General features: G+C 37.3%; 1 long non-coding RNA gene across 1 annotated transcript; it reads right to left on the reverse strand.

Annotated features, from left to right (window-relative positions):
- Window positions 1-3,258: 3,258 nt before the first annotated feature.
- LOC141584005 (uncharacterized) lies at window positions 3,259-7,201 on the reverse strand. Its single transcript, XR_012516847.1, has 2 exons — window positions 6,960-7,201; window positions 3,259-6,790 (listed from the first exon to the last, which is right to left on the reverse strand). It is a non-coding gene; the product is annotated as an uncharacterized LOC141584005 (long non-coding RNA).
- Window positions 7,202-13,566: the final 6,365 nt, after the last annotated feature.

Here is a 13,566-nt window from a genome sequence, read left to right on the forward strand (position 1 = left end):
CCTAACTATTCAGTGATTTCAAAAGTAATTGAATAAATAATCCCTAAGAAATGGAGAAGAAACTTTAAGTAACTAAGAGAACATCTTAATTAGACTAACTGCTAGCAAAAAGAGAACAGTCACTATCAGCTCAGCACACAAAACTCAGAAATAGAAGTACAGATTGATAGCAAGGAAATGATACTTCAAAAGGATAATATAAGCAATACTAGCCTTTATCCTCTTTTCTAAATCACTGGAAAGCACTTAGCATAGTGAGAAACATACTGGGCAATATTTAGGTGTGTGTGCAGAAAGGAAAATCTATATGGTTGCACCACACTAGTAGCTGCAGGTCTCTCTGGAGAAAAGCCTAGAACTGGTCAAGGAGGACTATCTCAAGATTTAGTCAGACATGTAGACTACTAGAGAAGGATTAAAGTATATACAGAAAATTTCCACATGTATATAAATAAACAAACACATATATGACTTTTTTTCCAAGAATGTTACCTGGCAATTGGGAATAAAAATGGTGTAAGATGGGGAAACAGCAAAAACATGCTGGAGTCTACAGACACAACCAGAAGGAGAAACATAAAGGAAAGCAAATTCTGGGAAATGTAATTTAGCTTAATCATATTACGAATACAATACGGTACAAAGCCAAGCACCACAGGGGCTTTAATTTACGTTAGTAAATAAATCTTTGGAGGGAAAAGGTATTTTAAAAACTCAAAATGACTTTTTTTAGAGCTTTAAAAAATAAATCAAATCTAAACCATTAAACTATGTCATCTAAACAAAAAATCAATAATGTATTTTTAAGGCTATAATGACACTGATAACATTTATGCTAATGATTTATATAAACAATCAAAAACAAAATATATACAAGCTGGACGCTTTGAGAATATCTTCAGAATCGAGTGAGTCTTCTCAGCTGAAGGATGGTGTAACAGTGGCATGCCCTTTAAGGTGTCCAATATTCTTACACAGTCAAGGACGAGGCTCTGTGCGTCTTGCACCGATGCAAAAGTTCTGAAATATAACATCAAACATAACATCTTTTTCCCCTTAAGTCAACACAGAGAATTCTCAACATTCAGCAAACTGCTCATCACATCTTTGCAGGATTCCTTTTCTACTAATTCTATTCTTTTAAGTCATAAACTTCTTCAAGTAAATAAAAGTGAAAAAATAGCAATTGTCCAAAACGGAGAGACCCAATATTTCCCCCAGCCATTTTCTATTAAAAAATCCACTTTTTGTGGAACTTGAAATAAAACATTGGCATATGTAAAAACCTTACTTATTTTTGACCTTGATAATATGATGTTGCTGTTGTTTTTATGCAACTCAAATAAACGTTGAGACTGCAATATGATGGGGCAGCAGGAAACATAGCTCCAATGATGAAATGTTATTGTAGCCCTAGCAATCATAAGTCTCTTGTACATTGTATAACACTGACATACCAGCCCCAAGAACTTTGTAAATGAGGTTTTCTAAGCCATGGATCAACACATGTTGGCTTTTGCCGAGTTGTAAAATGTCAATCTAATTTTTTACATTTAAGCCCATCCACCCTATGGTTGACAGCCAGTGAAATCAGGCCATCGGCCCTCCATTCATGGAGCTTTACCCTTGTAACAGGCAGTGAAGTGCTAAGCATTTTATATACGTTATTTAGATTCACCTTCATAGCAGACCAGAGAGGTAACTATTATCTCTGTTTTGCTAATGAAAAGAAAAGTTGAGTAACTTTTCCAATATATGTCTAATTCCAAGCGCAAGTGTAATTATTATATCATCCTAGATTCATCTGGCTCTGTTTATGATAATAGCCCAGAATCTTCCTTGCCTTAATAATAGCAGCCATTATTTATAGAGCACTAACCTGTAACAGATGCTGGGCTAAATGATTTATGCCATTTTAATCATTTAATCTTCACAGTCTGCCTATAAGATGGGGACTACTATTATCAGCAAAAGGAAAAGTGAGTCTCAACAAGGTTCCCATAGTGAGAAATGGAAGGATTTGAATCTTATAGTGAGAAGAGGAGGAAGAGTTTGAATTATGAGATTGGTTCAAATCTCAATACTGCCAACTGCTACATCTTTATTTCAATTAAAATAAAAGACACCCCAGCTCATGCATTGACCTACTAGCTTCAATGTACTTTGGTTCTAGACTTGCTCTCATTATGTCAAATTGCTGCTTTCAGCTCTCTCCAATTTTTGAGACTACTCTGACCTTTGATGTTATCAGATTTGGTTCTCTTGCTTGACTCTTTGTGCACTCTAAGCATTTTGGCTGACACTCAGCCTCCAAACTGAAAGGCTCTCCTGATGACCATGTGCAAGATATTCCACTTTAGCAACCAGTGACTCCAACTCCGGATCTGGTTCTTGCCCCCTCATGAGAAGGATTAGGACTTGAGCCAGGCCAAACCTTCCTCGGTGCCCTTAGCATCCCAGACCCCCACCAGGAAATGTCAAAGACAATATATGTCAAGTCAAAGCATCAATAATTGTACATTTGTGTTATTTTTTAAAAGAAAATACCATTTTATGTCGGATGAATATAGACTGCTTAGTATTAGAGATGCTGTTGCCACGTCAGGGCATCTGTCAGATCTAGATCTAGCCTTATGCCTATCTCGTATTTTGTTTCCAATACAACATTCAATGAAAAACTTATTTTGCACAGGTATATTACAGCAAAGATAACATAAAGGTTTCCCAATATTTAGATGGTACTACATCTTGCCATTGATAAGGCCTATTTTATATTGAAAAGGACACATCTTTTAAGAAAGCACAGGCTACAATTGTTCACTTTCTAAAGATTTAATTTGTTGAAATCAACTTGAATGCTCTTTATTTAAAGCTTCTGAAAGAGTTTACATCTCATCAGGAACGCATTTGTATAGGATGAGTTTTTAACTCATTACATTGCGATAATATCACAAGTTTGTTACAAGTTTACCACTCCAGACAAAGCACACAAGCAATCTTAATGGGACTGCCTACACTAACCTAAAGAGGCATTTGTAAGTCTTCACTCTGCATCAGTGCATAAATCAAACCTAGGGGGTTTATACATGTAGCATTCTAAAACTTTTGGCTCGCTTTTTTTTTTTTAAGCAGATTATCTCAATATAACAAGAACAGCCAAGAAAATGTATGTAATTTGATTTTACAAACACGGTGTAAATACATTTTAGGAGAAACATTTTCAGAACTTCTCTCTTCCTAGCAGAGCAATTCATTACATTTTAAGAAGCATTAAAATTCTTTAAAAAAAAAAAAAAAAAAAAAGTAGATACAGAGTCTCTGTCTCCCAGGCTAGAGTGCAGTGGCATGATCATAGCTCACTGTAACCTTGAACTCCTGGGCTCAAGCAATCCTCCCACCTCAGCCTCCCAGGTAGCTGGGACTCGAGGCATGTGCCACCATGCCTGAAACAGCACTAGAATTCTTAAGTATTATGAACAATCTGGAAAATTCTAGGTTAAAGTATCAGTCCTTGACAGTAATATAAGTAATTCAAACTTCTGGGAGAATGCCTTAACTCAATTTTTTGAAAGATTCCTGCCCAGAATCCTAGCAACCAAGGTGGATCAGGGACCTCCTAGTCAGCTTTAGGTGTTAACCCCACCAAAACAGTTTCCATTATTGGGGCTTGGTTATCAAGAGTCTGAAGTGTAGTCATGCATGTAGTTATGGCCAACTAGTAGAATGGAAGGATTTGGAGCTTGAGTCAAATAATCTTGGGTTCAAATCCCTGTCATCTTTTAAAATGTGTTCCCTCTTCGTTCCTCTCCATCTATAACATATACATAATAATAAGACACATGCACATTTTAAATAAATAACGCATCCATTACACATCAAGCTCTGTCATAGATTATAATAATATAGATGCGAAAAAGACCAGGCCCTTCTGGGAGTTTACAGCCTAGCTAGGAGAAGACAGAAAATTAAAAAGGAAACTAAAAAGGTAATCCCAGTTCGTGCCTAGTACTCTGAAGATAATAAAGCCAGTTAATGCATTAAAGCTGTGCTATCAGATATAGTAACCATGAGCTATATGTGGCTATTTAAGTGGCAATTGATTACAATTAAATAAAACTAAACATTCAGTCTCTCAGTTGCAGTAGTCAAATTTTAAGTCCTCAATGGCCATATGTACCTAGATATAAAATTTTTCTATCATCACAGAAAGTTCTATTGGATAGCACTGTTAGCTAGTTAAGGAGAGGTTGGGGCAAGGGAATATTTTAAATGATATTTATGTATATAAATAGCTGTTCAATGCAGAAAATAATCTGCAGTGGGATCCAATATACTGGAACTATTATTATGTTAACATATCTTATGAGTCTATGTACTTTTGCCCACTTTGTTCCTCAATTTATAAAACCTGAGAATAAATCCATTTCATCTAGCTTATTTGTTATTTCCAATTTATGGACTACTAATATCTAAAGTTCTAGATTAATAATTTAGGCTCAAAACACGGAAAGTTTTTTTTTTTTTTCTGCATAGGCTTCTTGATCCAAAATAAAAGGAAATTATTTTCTTAAAATTTTGATGAATGGTAAATCTCAGAAAGTAGCCAAGTAGTGCATTAGCCAGAAAGGATAGCGGAAGCAATTTCTTAAAGGTTGAAACTGTATTTAAAGTCAAAACAGGTAAGGCTTAACAAGGGTCTAAATTCAAAAAGCAAATTCTCCTGTCCCTGATTTTCTGTAACTCTGACATTGATATACTTCACCTACCACATCTTAAAGACCTTTATGACGACCGCAGAACTGGTCATATAGTCCCCCAAAGCTGTGTGTAAAGCAGTATTTGTGCATTGAATCATATCTCCAGTGCATGTTAGTTGGAGAGTATGTTTTACTTAGATAAAATAAAGTAGCAACAATACAGAAAAACAGCCTTTGAGGACTTACTGAATTCCTGAAACATGCCCAATGAAGCATGCCAAAGAGAAAGAACTTCTCTATAAAGTTTGTAATACTCACTTTAATATAGTGTGCTATGTAAATTTATTTTTTAAATAGGCTAATAGTCTGATTAATGTTTGAGTCCATTTATATTTACACATTTATTTAAGAAGCACACACAGGTTATGTATACCAGTCAGATTTCATTTCTATTTCTTTGAAAATGACTAAGCAGAAACATTAACAATGTTTGACCTAAGAATTTAGCAGAATTAATTCAGTGGAAGATCTCTATGGAGATATATTTCCAGCTAAAGCTGGAGAATTAGTTGACCCTCTGTTTGTCAATCTAATAGTAATGCTGTTAATGCCTTTAAGTGTGAAAATCATAAACTACTCTATAACAGACATTACAGTTTTGTTGACCAAATGGCTAAATGGAAAAAAAATAAAAATAAAAATAAAGGTTAACCATCTAATTAGGAGAACTAAAAAGTATTGACTGAGCCAGCAGGGAGCTCCGAAAATGATTTCCTCTTCTTGGAGCTACCACCTGGTACCCTTAGGGTAGACAGAAGTGACATGTTAACCATGTATATGGAAATCGTGTCCAAATGTATTAAGTTAACAAATGTGAAACAGAAAGCTCTGTAGGAGGAACACCTTCTAGCTAGGTTTGGCTTGCCACACAGCTGCTCTTGGGACCCAAGGGCAGCTGCTCCTAGCTCCATTTAAATAAACCTTTGAGATAGCCTTCAGTCTTCTCTTCGTGGGCTAATTACCCAGTGAAGCAAGCAAAGCAATCTTTGTGTACCTTTTCATTGTAGAAAGAAAAATCTCAAAGCTATGTCTTGAAAATACTTTAAGAAATGGACTGTGTCCAATTATAAAATAGAGCTCTGGTTACTGTGCATCCTGCACAGTGATTTGAATTGCATCCTCTTTCACATCCCCACCAACAACTCTTGGAAGCAAAATATGAGGCTTAGAACAAATTAATGACTCTAGGGTCATGCAACAAATAACATGCTTTTTGTCTCAGCCACAACACTCATTAGCAAACCTGAAGTGGTAGCTGCATGATCCAGCTTCCTGGATTATTGCTGATCCTAAGAACACCGAAGCAATTGTTCATGATCTTTTGCACCAATATTCTATAGGAGTATTTTTTAAATAAAATTCTAGGATAGATGTCTTAAAAGATGTGTTACTTTGAAAAAAAGTTGGTACTAATATTCTACTATGCAGGTAACCACAAATATAAAATATTTATGGTGGCGTTTCTTTCTGCTTCCAAAAATATTATAGTTTGTGCCTTTGAAAGGAGGAAATATAGAGAAAGGCAAAATGGAGATTGTGAAGTTTTACTTGCTTTTTAACTGTTTTTGTTCACTTCATAATATATTATAAATATTTTCCCATGTCATTAAATGTTCTTCTAAAGCGTAAGTGAATAGTGGTATAGAACACTCCAATTTTAACAATTCCTATTTTTGAACATTTGTGGTAGTTCCAAATTTGCTGTTATAAATAACACTTTGAGAAACATGCTGATACATAAATCTGTCTGTATATGTTTCTTAGAGATTATAAAAGTGGAAGCACTGGGTCAAAGCATTTTAAATATTTTTAAAGATTTTTGATAAGGGTGGTTAAGTTCGGACAGCCACTCTGATTTATGAATATGAGAAAAGGAAAAATAAATAATCATGCTGTAGAGTATTTACTGGAAAGAGCTGAACACAAAATGGCCAAGCGTTCACTTTTTATAGAGTTCTTCATTGCAAGGCCAGTGTGATTGATCCTTCTTGACCAGCAGATGGCAGTCTAGAACACAGCAAACTGAACAGGACCTAGAGGGGAAGAAGAGTAATCCACTCTTAGCCATTTGTTTTCCCTTAGGCAACTAGGAAGATTGGGCCTATCATATAAACAAAAAAAAAATGTTATCAATCACATCAAGCACAAAGACAATGGAGGAACAGATGCCATTTATTGGACCCGGGGTTTAGAGCCACTAACCTGTTTTGCTTTATGTTTTCCTGAAATTCTCTTTACACATTGGTCTCACTGCTGATCTTTTTCTGAAGTAGGTTTTGGGTTCTCTGGAAGCAGCCAAACACTTTATGTGAGCCCCTGTACCGGCTCACTAGCTCACAATGAGGCAAAGTCTGAGGTAAAACGAAATACTTGTATTAATGTCTTTGGATTTTCCTGTTTAGCAGCTAAACAGGAAATCACCAAGCAAAGAAAATTGGTTACTTTGAGATAGCCCTCCACATTGACCTTAGACAGTCATTATTATTTATTCTCACTTTAGTGGAAAGAATACTTCCTTGCCTCCTTTTCTTGTCTCCAAGGAAAGGATACTCCAGACTCTAATGCATTTGGAGTTTCCAAAGATGTGGTAGAGCTGTTCTCAAAATGCTTGATATATGCAGAAAGTGTCACAATAACTAGCACAGTGGTGCCACAGCTGCACCAGCCAAATGCTGTTGGAATCTCTATTCGGTTTACTAGTACAACTACGTGAGCAAAGGATAGATAAAAACGAAGTAACCACACAAGGGTGCTTACACTTCCGTCACCACCATGAAAGTGAACTGAGACTTCAGTCTAGAATATGCAGCGGTCAATTAAAAGGACTGTTAAAAATATTAGTGCTCTTATCATAAAAACATCTATATGTATATAAAAAATATAAACAAAGAATGAGTAGTCTACTGTTCGAAGGTAAGGATACTAAGATCTGTTGAATAATAACCCCTTCTTAAAACACCTTATAAGGAAGTATTAAAAAACAAAACAGAGATCAGGAAAAAGTCCTGAACCTACAATCAAAAATTAAATTGTACAATATATGAGGTTCATTAAGCCGTTTTACATGACTGCAAGTTTCCGTTTAAACAATTGGGCAATGCAGCTGGCAGAATAGAAAAAGTGAATGTTCTTTTGGCCTACACTTGTAGAAATACAGTTGAGTGTATTTACAGGAAACTCCTCAGAATCAGAACACATTTGGAATATTTTGCTCAGTTCAGAGGAGCAATGACAAACTGGACTCCATCTAAAAGGGGAGAGAACAGATCACAGAGTATCCAAATCATGTCCTTTCCACAAGGAATGAAGGTTTCCCTGAAGAGAAGACCTAGGTAGCAATATGAGAGCTCTCTTTGAACACTGAATAACTAAAATGGAATTTGTCCCTCCCTCTGTAGTTCACAGAACTAGAATTAATGAGTAAAAGTCATAACTTATCAGGATTTGCATATACCCCCAGGGAGCACCTGTTTCCAATTCCCACAAAGGCATACTGTGGGCAAGTCAAGGCCATGTTCAAAAATTACCATGAGATCCAGTCAACAATGGAAGGGTTGCCTGGAATACAATGAGCTCGTGAAAGTTTTTGAGCAGCCTGAATAATCATTTTGGCAAGAATATTCTAAAAAGCACTCTTAAACTTTGGGGTTTAAGACTTTCATGGAGAAAGATGATCCACAAAAGTTCTCCCACCTCTAAGAGTCTGTAATTCCCTAAAAACCAGAACTAAATCAGGGATTGCAAAAATAAGCTAACACATTCAAAGGAAGGTTTTTCAAAAACTTTTATTTTAGAATCAGGGGATATATGTACAGGCTTGTCACCTCGGTATATCGCATGATGCTGAGGTTTGGATTACAAATGATCTCACCACTCAGACACTGAGCATAGTATCCAGTAGTTAGATTTTAATCCTTGTCCCCCTTCTTACCTTCCTCCTCTAGCAGTCCTTAGTTTCTATTGTTGCCATCTTTATGTCTATGAGTACCCAATGGAGTAGTTCCCACCTATAAGTGAGAACATGTGATATTTGATATTCTGTTCCTGCATTAATTCTCTTAGGATAATGGCCTCCAGCTGCATCCATGTTGCTACAAAGAACATGGTTTCATTTTTTTCATGGCTGCATAGCATTTTATGGTTTATACATGCCACATTTTCTTTACCCAATCCACTATTGACAGGCACCTACATTGATTCTATGCCTTTGCTATTGTTAATAGTGCTGCAATGAACATGAAAGTAAATGTACCTTTTTGGTAGGAAAATTTGTTTTCTTTTGGATACATATCCAGTGTTGAGATTACTGGGTCAAATGGTAGTTCTGTTTTAAGTGTCTCTGAGAAATTTCCAAACTACTTTCCACAGCAGCTGAACTAATTTAGATTCCCATCAACAGCGTATATGCATTTCCTTTTCTCCACAGCCCTACCAGTGTCTATTGCTTTTTGACTTTGTAATAATAGCCATTCTGACCGATGTGAGATGATATCTCATGTGGTTTTATTTGCATTTCTCTGATGATTAGTAATGTGAAACATTTCTTCATATGTTTCTTGGCCACTTGTATGTCTCCAGGGAAGATTTTTTTAAATAAAGTTTTAAAATGTCACTTGGGAGTCAGTAAGAACATTATTATTACATTGGCTTAGGTTAAGATGCCAGATTCTTTAATTCCTAATGTAAGACCAAATCTTAAGCCAATAGAGTTTCAGGAGTAAAGATGAATATAGAGAACTGTGCAGCTTGAAGAAAAGAGTATCAATTGACTTTTTCAGAGGCAGGAATGGCCATGCTGAAGTCAAGTAGAATCAGGTTTTGGGGGTTGTTTGTATTGAGACAGAGTTTTGCTCTTGTCACCCAGGCTGGAGTGCAATGGCATGATCTCGGCTAACTTCAACCTCCATCTCTCAGGTTCAAGCGATTCTCCTGCCTCAGCCTCCCGAATAGCTGGGACTACAGATAGGCATCAGCACACCTGGCTAATTTTTGTATTTTTAGTAGAAACAGAGTTTCACCACATTGGCCAGCCTGGTCTCGTGCTCCTGACCTCAGGTGATCCACCCGCCTTGGCCTCCCAAAGTGCTGGGATTACACGTGTGAGCCACCATGCCTGGCCAGAATCAGGTTTTAAGAGTCAAGAATGAAGAAGGATATCAAGCCACCTCAACAACATGACTTGGGAACACTAGGAAATTTGCCATATACATTTTATTTTTATTTTTTTTTTTTTTTTTATTTTTTTTTTTGAGACGGAGTTCCGCTCTTGTTACCCAGGCTGGAGTGCAATGGCGCGATCTCGGCTCACCGCAACCTCCGCCTCCTGGGTTCAGGCAATTCTCCTGCCTCAGCCTCCTGAGTAGCTGGGATTACAGGCACGCGCCACCATGCCCAGCTAATTTTTTGTATTTTTAGTAGAGACGGGGTTTCACCATGTTGACCAGGATGGTCTCGATCTCTCGACCTCGTGATCCACCCGCTTCGGCCTCCCAAAGTGCTGGGATTACAGGCTTGAGCCACCGCGCCCGGCCGCCATATACATTTTAAAAACTTCTTTACATAACTGTTGATAACTGAATGTCAATAATTGAAGCTTTTAAAAAGAGCTGTATTCTCTCTGTTTTGAAACTTCCTTTGTCCACTTGCTTTTCATAATTTTCCACTTTCCTAGATCTCTTTCAATTGTGCTCTGTCTCTTTCCTAGGCTCCTATTTTGCTGGTCATTCCCTAAATGCTGGTATCCCACTAAGTTCCATCTTCTGAATGTGGTTCTTTCTTCTCACAAGCAACCGTGGGTGAAAAACAAACAAACAAAAAACCAAAAAACAAAAACTGCTCTTAGGTGTTACTAGCCTTTGAATGGTGGCAATTTCCCAACTTGAAATCTCCAGGCCAGACTGATATAAACAAGCACCTGTTGGACAGCTCCACATGGTGCCCCATGGGCCCTGCAAAAGTCAACATGTCCCTAAACAAAGGCAGAATATCTTTCCTTGCCTTTCACTATCACACCTGCTCGTCTTTCTGTAGTGACCATTTCCATTAAGGACATCAGAATGTAACTAACCACTCAAGCCAAAAATCTAAATACCCTCATTTTCCTTCATCTTTCTCATATCCAATATCCAAGGACCAAGTTTCATGAATTCTAGTTTCTCTAAATTTTTCAGTTTTATTTCATCTGAATTTCATCCACTGTGTCCTCACATGGTCTTTTCTCTGTGTGCTCACATCCTTAGTGTCTGTTTTTGTGTGCAAATTTCCTCTTCTTATAAGGACACTTGTCAGAGTGAATTTGGGTCTACCCTAACAGCCTTATTTTAACTTAGCCACCTCTTTAAATATGTTTTCTCCAAATATAGTCACATTCCAAGGTACTAGGAGTTAGAGCTACTACAAATGAATTTTGGGACAACACAATTCAGCTCTTAACAACAAACTGCACACTTTCTATCTCTCTAGTGGACAAAGGCTTTGCCAAAGAGGGCAGAGAATAAGGATACAGAGGGCTTGGTCTGGGGAAGACAGTGTGGTGGGTAAGAGTAGGAGAGGAACATCAACACAAAAAGGAATGAAAATTACCAGGCCTTCCTTAGTAAACATTGCCTACTCCACAACCTTGCTAAAAAGAATACTCAAGAATACTTTCTGCTTTCAATTGTCAAAAAGAATATGAAGAGAGAATATCACGATATCATGCGCAAATGAAACTGCAGAACATGAAACAGGCAGGAAAGCAGCTTCTTGCACACAGGCCAGAATGTTAACAGGGTAGCCCTAAGCCTGAGACACGAGCAAAACACCATTAAAAAATACAAAAATATATACACTCTTAGCCAGTATCAACGTAACCCCAAGCTGCTTTGATAAAGTATGTCTGTTCAAATGAGTCAAGAGACACAAGAAACAATTTTTGCATATGTTCAAAAAGAGAATCTGAATGTAATTTAGCATGTCAAGGATATTCTCCATGCTTTTAAACTATTGTTATTCCAGACAGAAAACTAACCAAATATGCCAAGCCACTCAGGTGTTAACACAAAACGAGATCTTTTTAGTTATTAATCTTGAGTTACAAGCACTACTCAGCTAATGGATAAATGCATGTCATTATTCCCAGTAATAGCAAATGTACATTGTTGCCTGAAAGTGACTTATCAGTGCTCCTATTTTCATCAATGTTTGCTAATATCTAAGCATTGACCATAGTGATAATACCAGCCAATATGTGAATATATTTTAACAGCATATGGAGTATTGAACCTCCAAAGTGAGGCTTACCACAGATGGGTAGGACAGGTAGATCCTCTGGTTAAATGCACAGGTTAGCACATTCAAAATACTCATATAATATTAAGATTCAGAAAGATCAAATGACTTTCCCAAAGTCACACAGCAAATAAATGGTGGAGTCAACACTGGAGCCTCATCTTTCAAATTTTAATCAGTGCTTTTGCATTCCATTAAACAGGAATTCACATAAACACCCCTATGACTGTATTCTAAGCTTTCAGATGCTGTGGATTCACAGATGTATGAGGTTCAGTCCCTACTCTAAATCCCTCAATCACATTAGAGTCTAAAGGAAGAGACAGACATATAAATAAGAAACTATAAAAAAGTGTGAAGAAGCTTTGACATAAGCATATGGAAGAAACATAAAAGAGGGTAGACATTTCTCTCCAAAGAATGGTAAAGGGGTGAGGAATGTCTCTATAAAAGAAGCGCCTCAGATAACCATCAAATGATGGCAGAGGGTATTTCTGCCCAAGGGGGCTATATTACCAAAGGCATAGGTAAGTGAAAAAGACTGTATATATAGGAAACACTGCAAATATTTTGATATAGCAAAAGCATGGGGTTATTGGAGATGGGAGAGACAACAAGAGATAAGGCTTAAGATACAGGGGGGTGACTATGTGGAGCCTTGTGGCAAACCAAAAGTTGGAAGCTGTACCCTATTAATAGGAATTTTTTAAAGCATGGATATATATATGAATTGATGGGCCTTGTGACAGTAATGTGAAAAATTGGAAGATGGATTGTATAGGTGTCAGAAAGGAGGTAGGGACATCAGTTTGGCCTATTCCTCTAGACCAGACCAAAAAAAAAAAAAAAAAAAAGAATCATATGAACCACAAGGAGCAAAGAAAATGCAGAAAATTCAGCTATAAGAATTCTTCAAAACATGGTGATCATTCAGTGTGGTAATAAAATGAACAGCATCTGAGATGATGTAGAATTCATTTTTACTAGTGTAGGGGAGAAGGAAAAAAAGAAGAAAGGAAGGAAAGAAGGAAAGGAGGGAGGAAGGGGGGGAGGGAGGGAGAAAGGAATGAAGGAAGGAATGAAGGAAGGAATGAGAAGGAAGGAAGGAAGAAAAAAGAAAGAAAGAAAAGACGGAAGGAGGAATGAAGGAATGAAGGAAAGAAGGAAGGGAGGGAGGGAGGAGGGAAGGAAGGAAGGAGAAGAAAGGAAGGAAGAAAAGAAAGAAAAAGAGAGAGAGAAAGAAAAGAGGGAGGGAGGGAGGAAGGAAAAAAGGAAGGGAGGGAGGGAGAGAGGGAAAGAAAAGAAAAAGAGATAAGGGGAGGGAGGGAGGGCAGAGACATAAAGGAAAGCAGATCATAAATTTTGTTTTGAGTAAGTTGAGTTTAAGATCCCTGTGGAATACGAGGAACCAGCATCCAGTGGGTAGTTTTGACATAGCATCAGAACTCGGGAGAGAGTTGCGTAGAGATTTGAGTCACGGTGAAAACAGGGAAGTGAATGTCCAGAGAGAGAATGGAGAACAGAGAAGGAAGAACAACCA

This window comes from Saimiri boliviensis, chromosome 3 (assembly GCF_048565385.1).
Source record: "Saimiri boliviensis isolate mSaiBol1 chromosome 3, mSaiBol1.pri, whole genome shotgun sequence".
Classification (NCBI taxonomy): Eukaryota; Metazoa; Chordata; class Mammalia; order Primates; family Cebidae; genus Saimiri; species Saimiri boliviensis.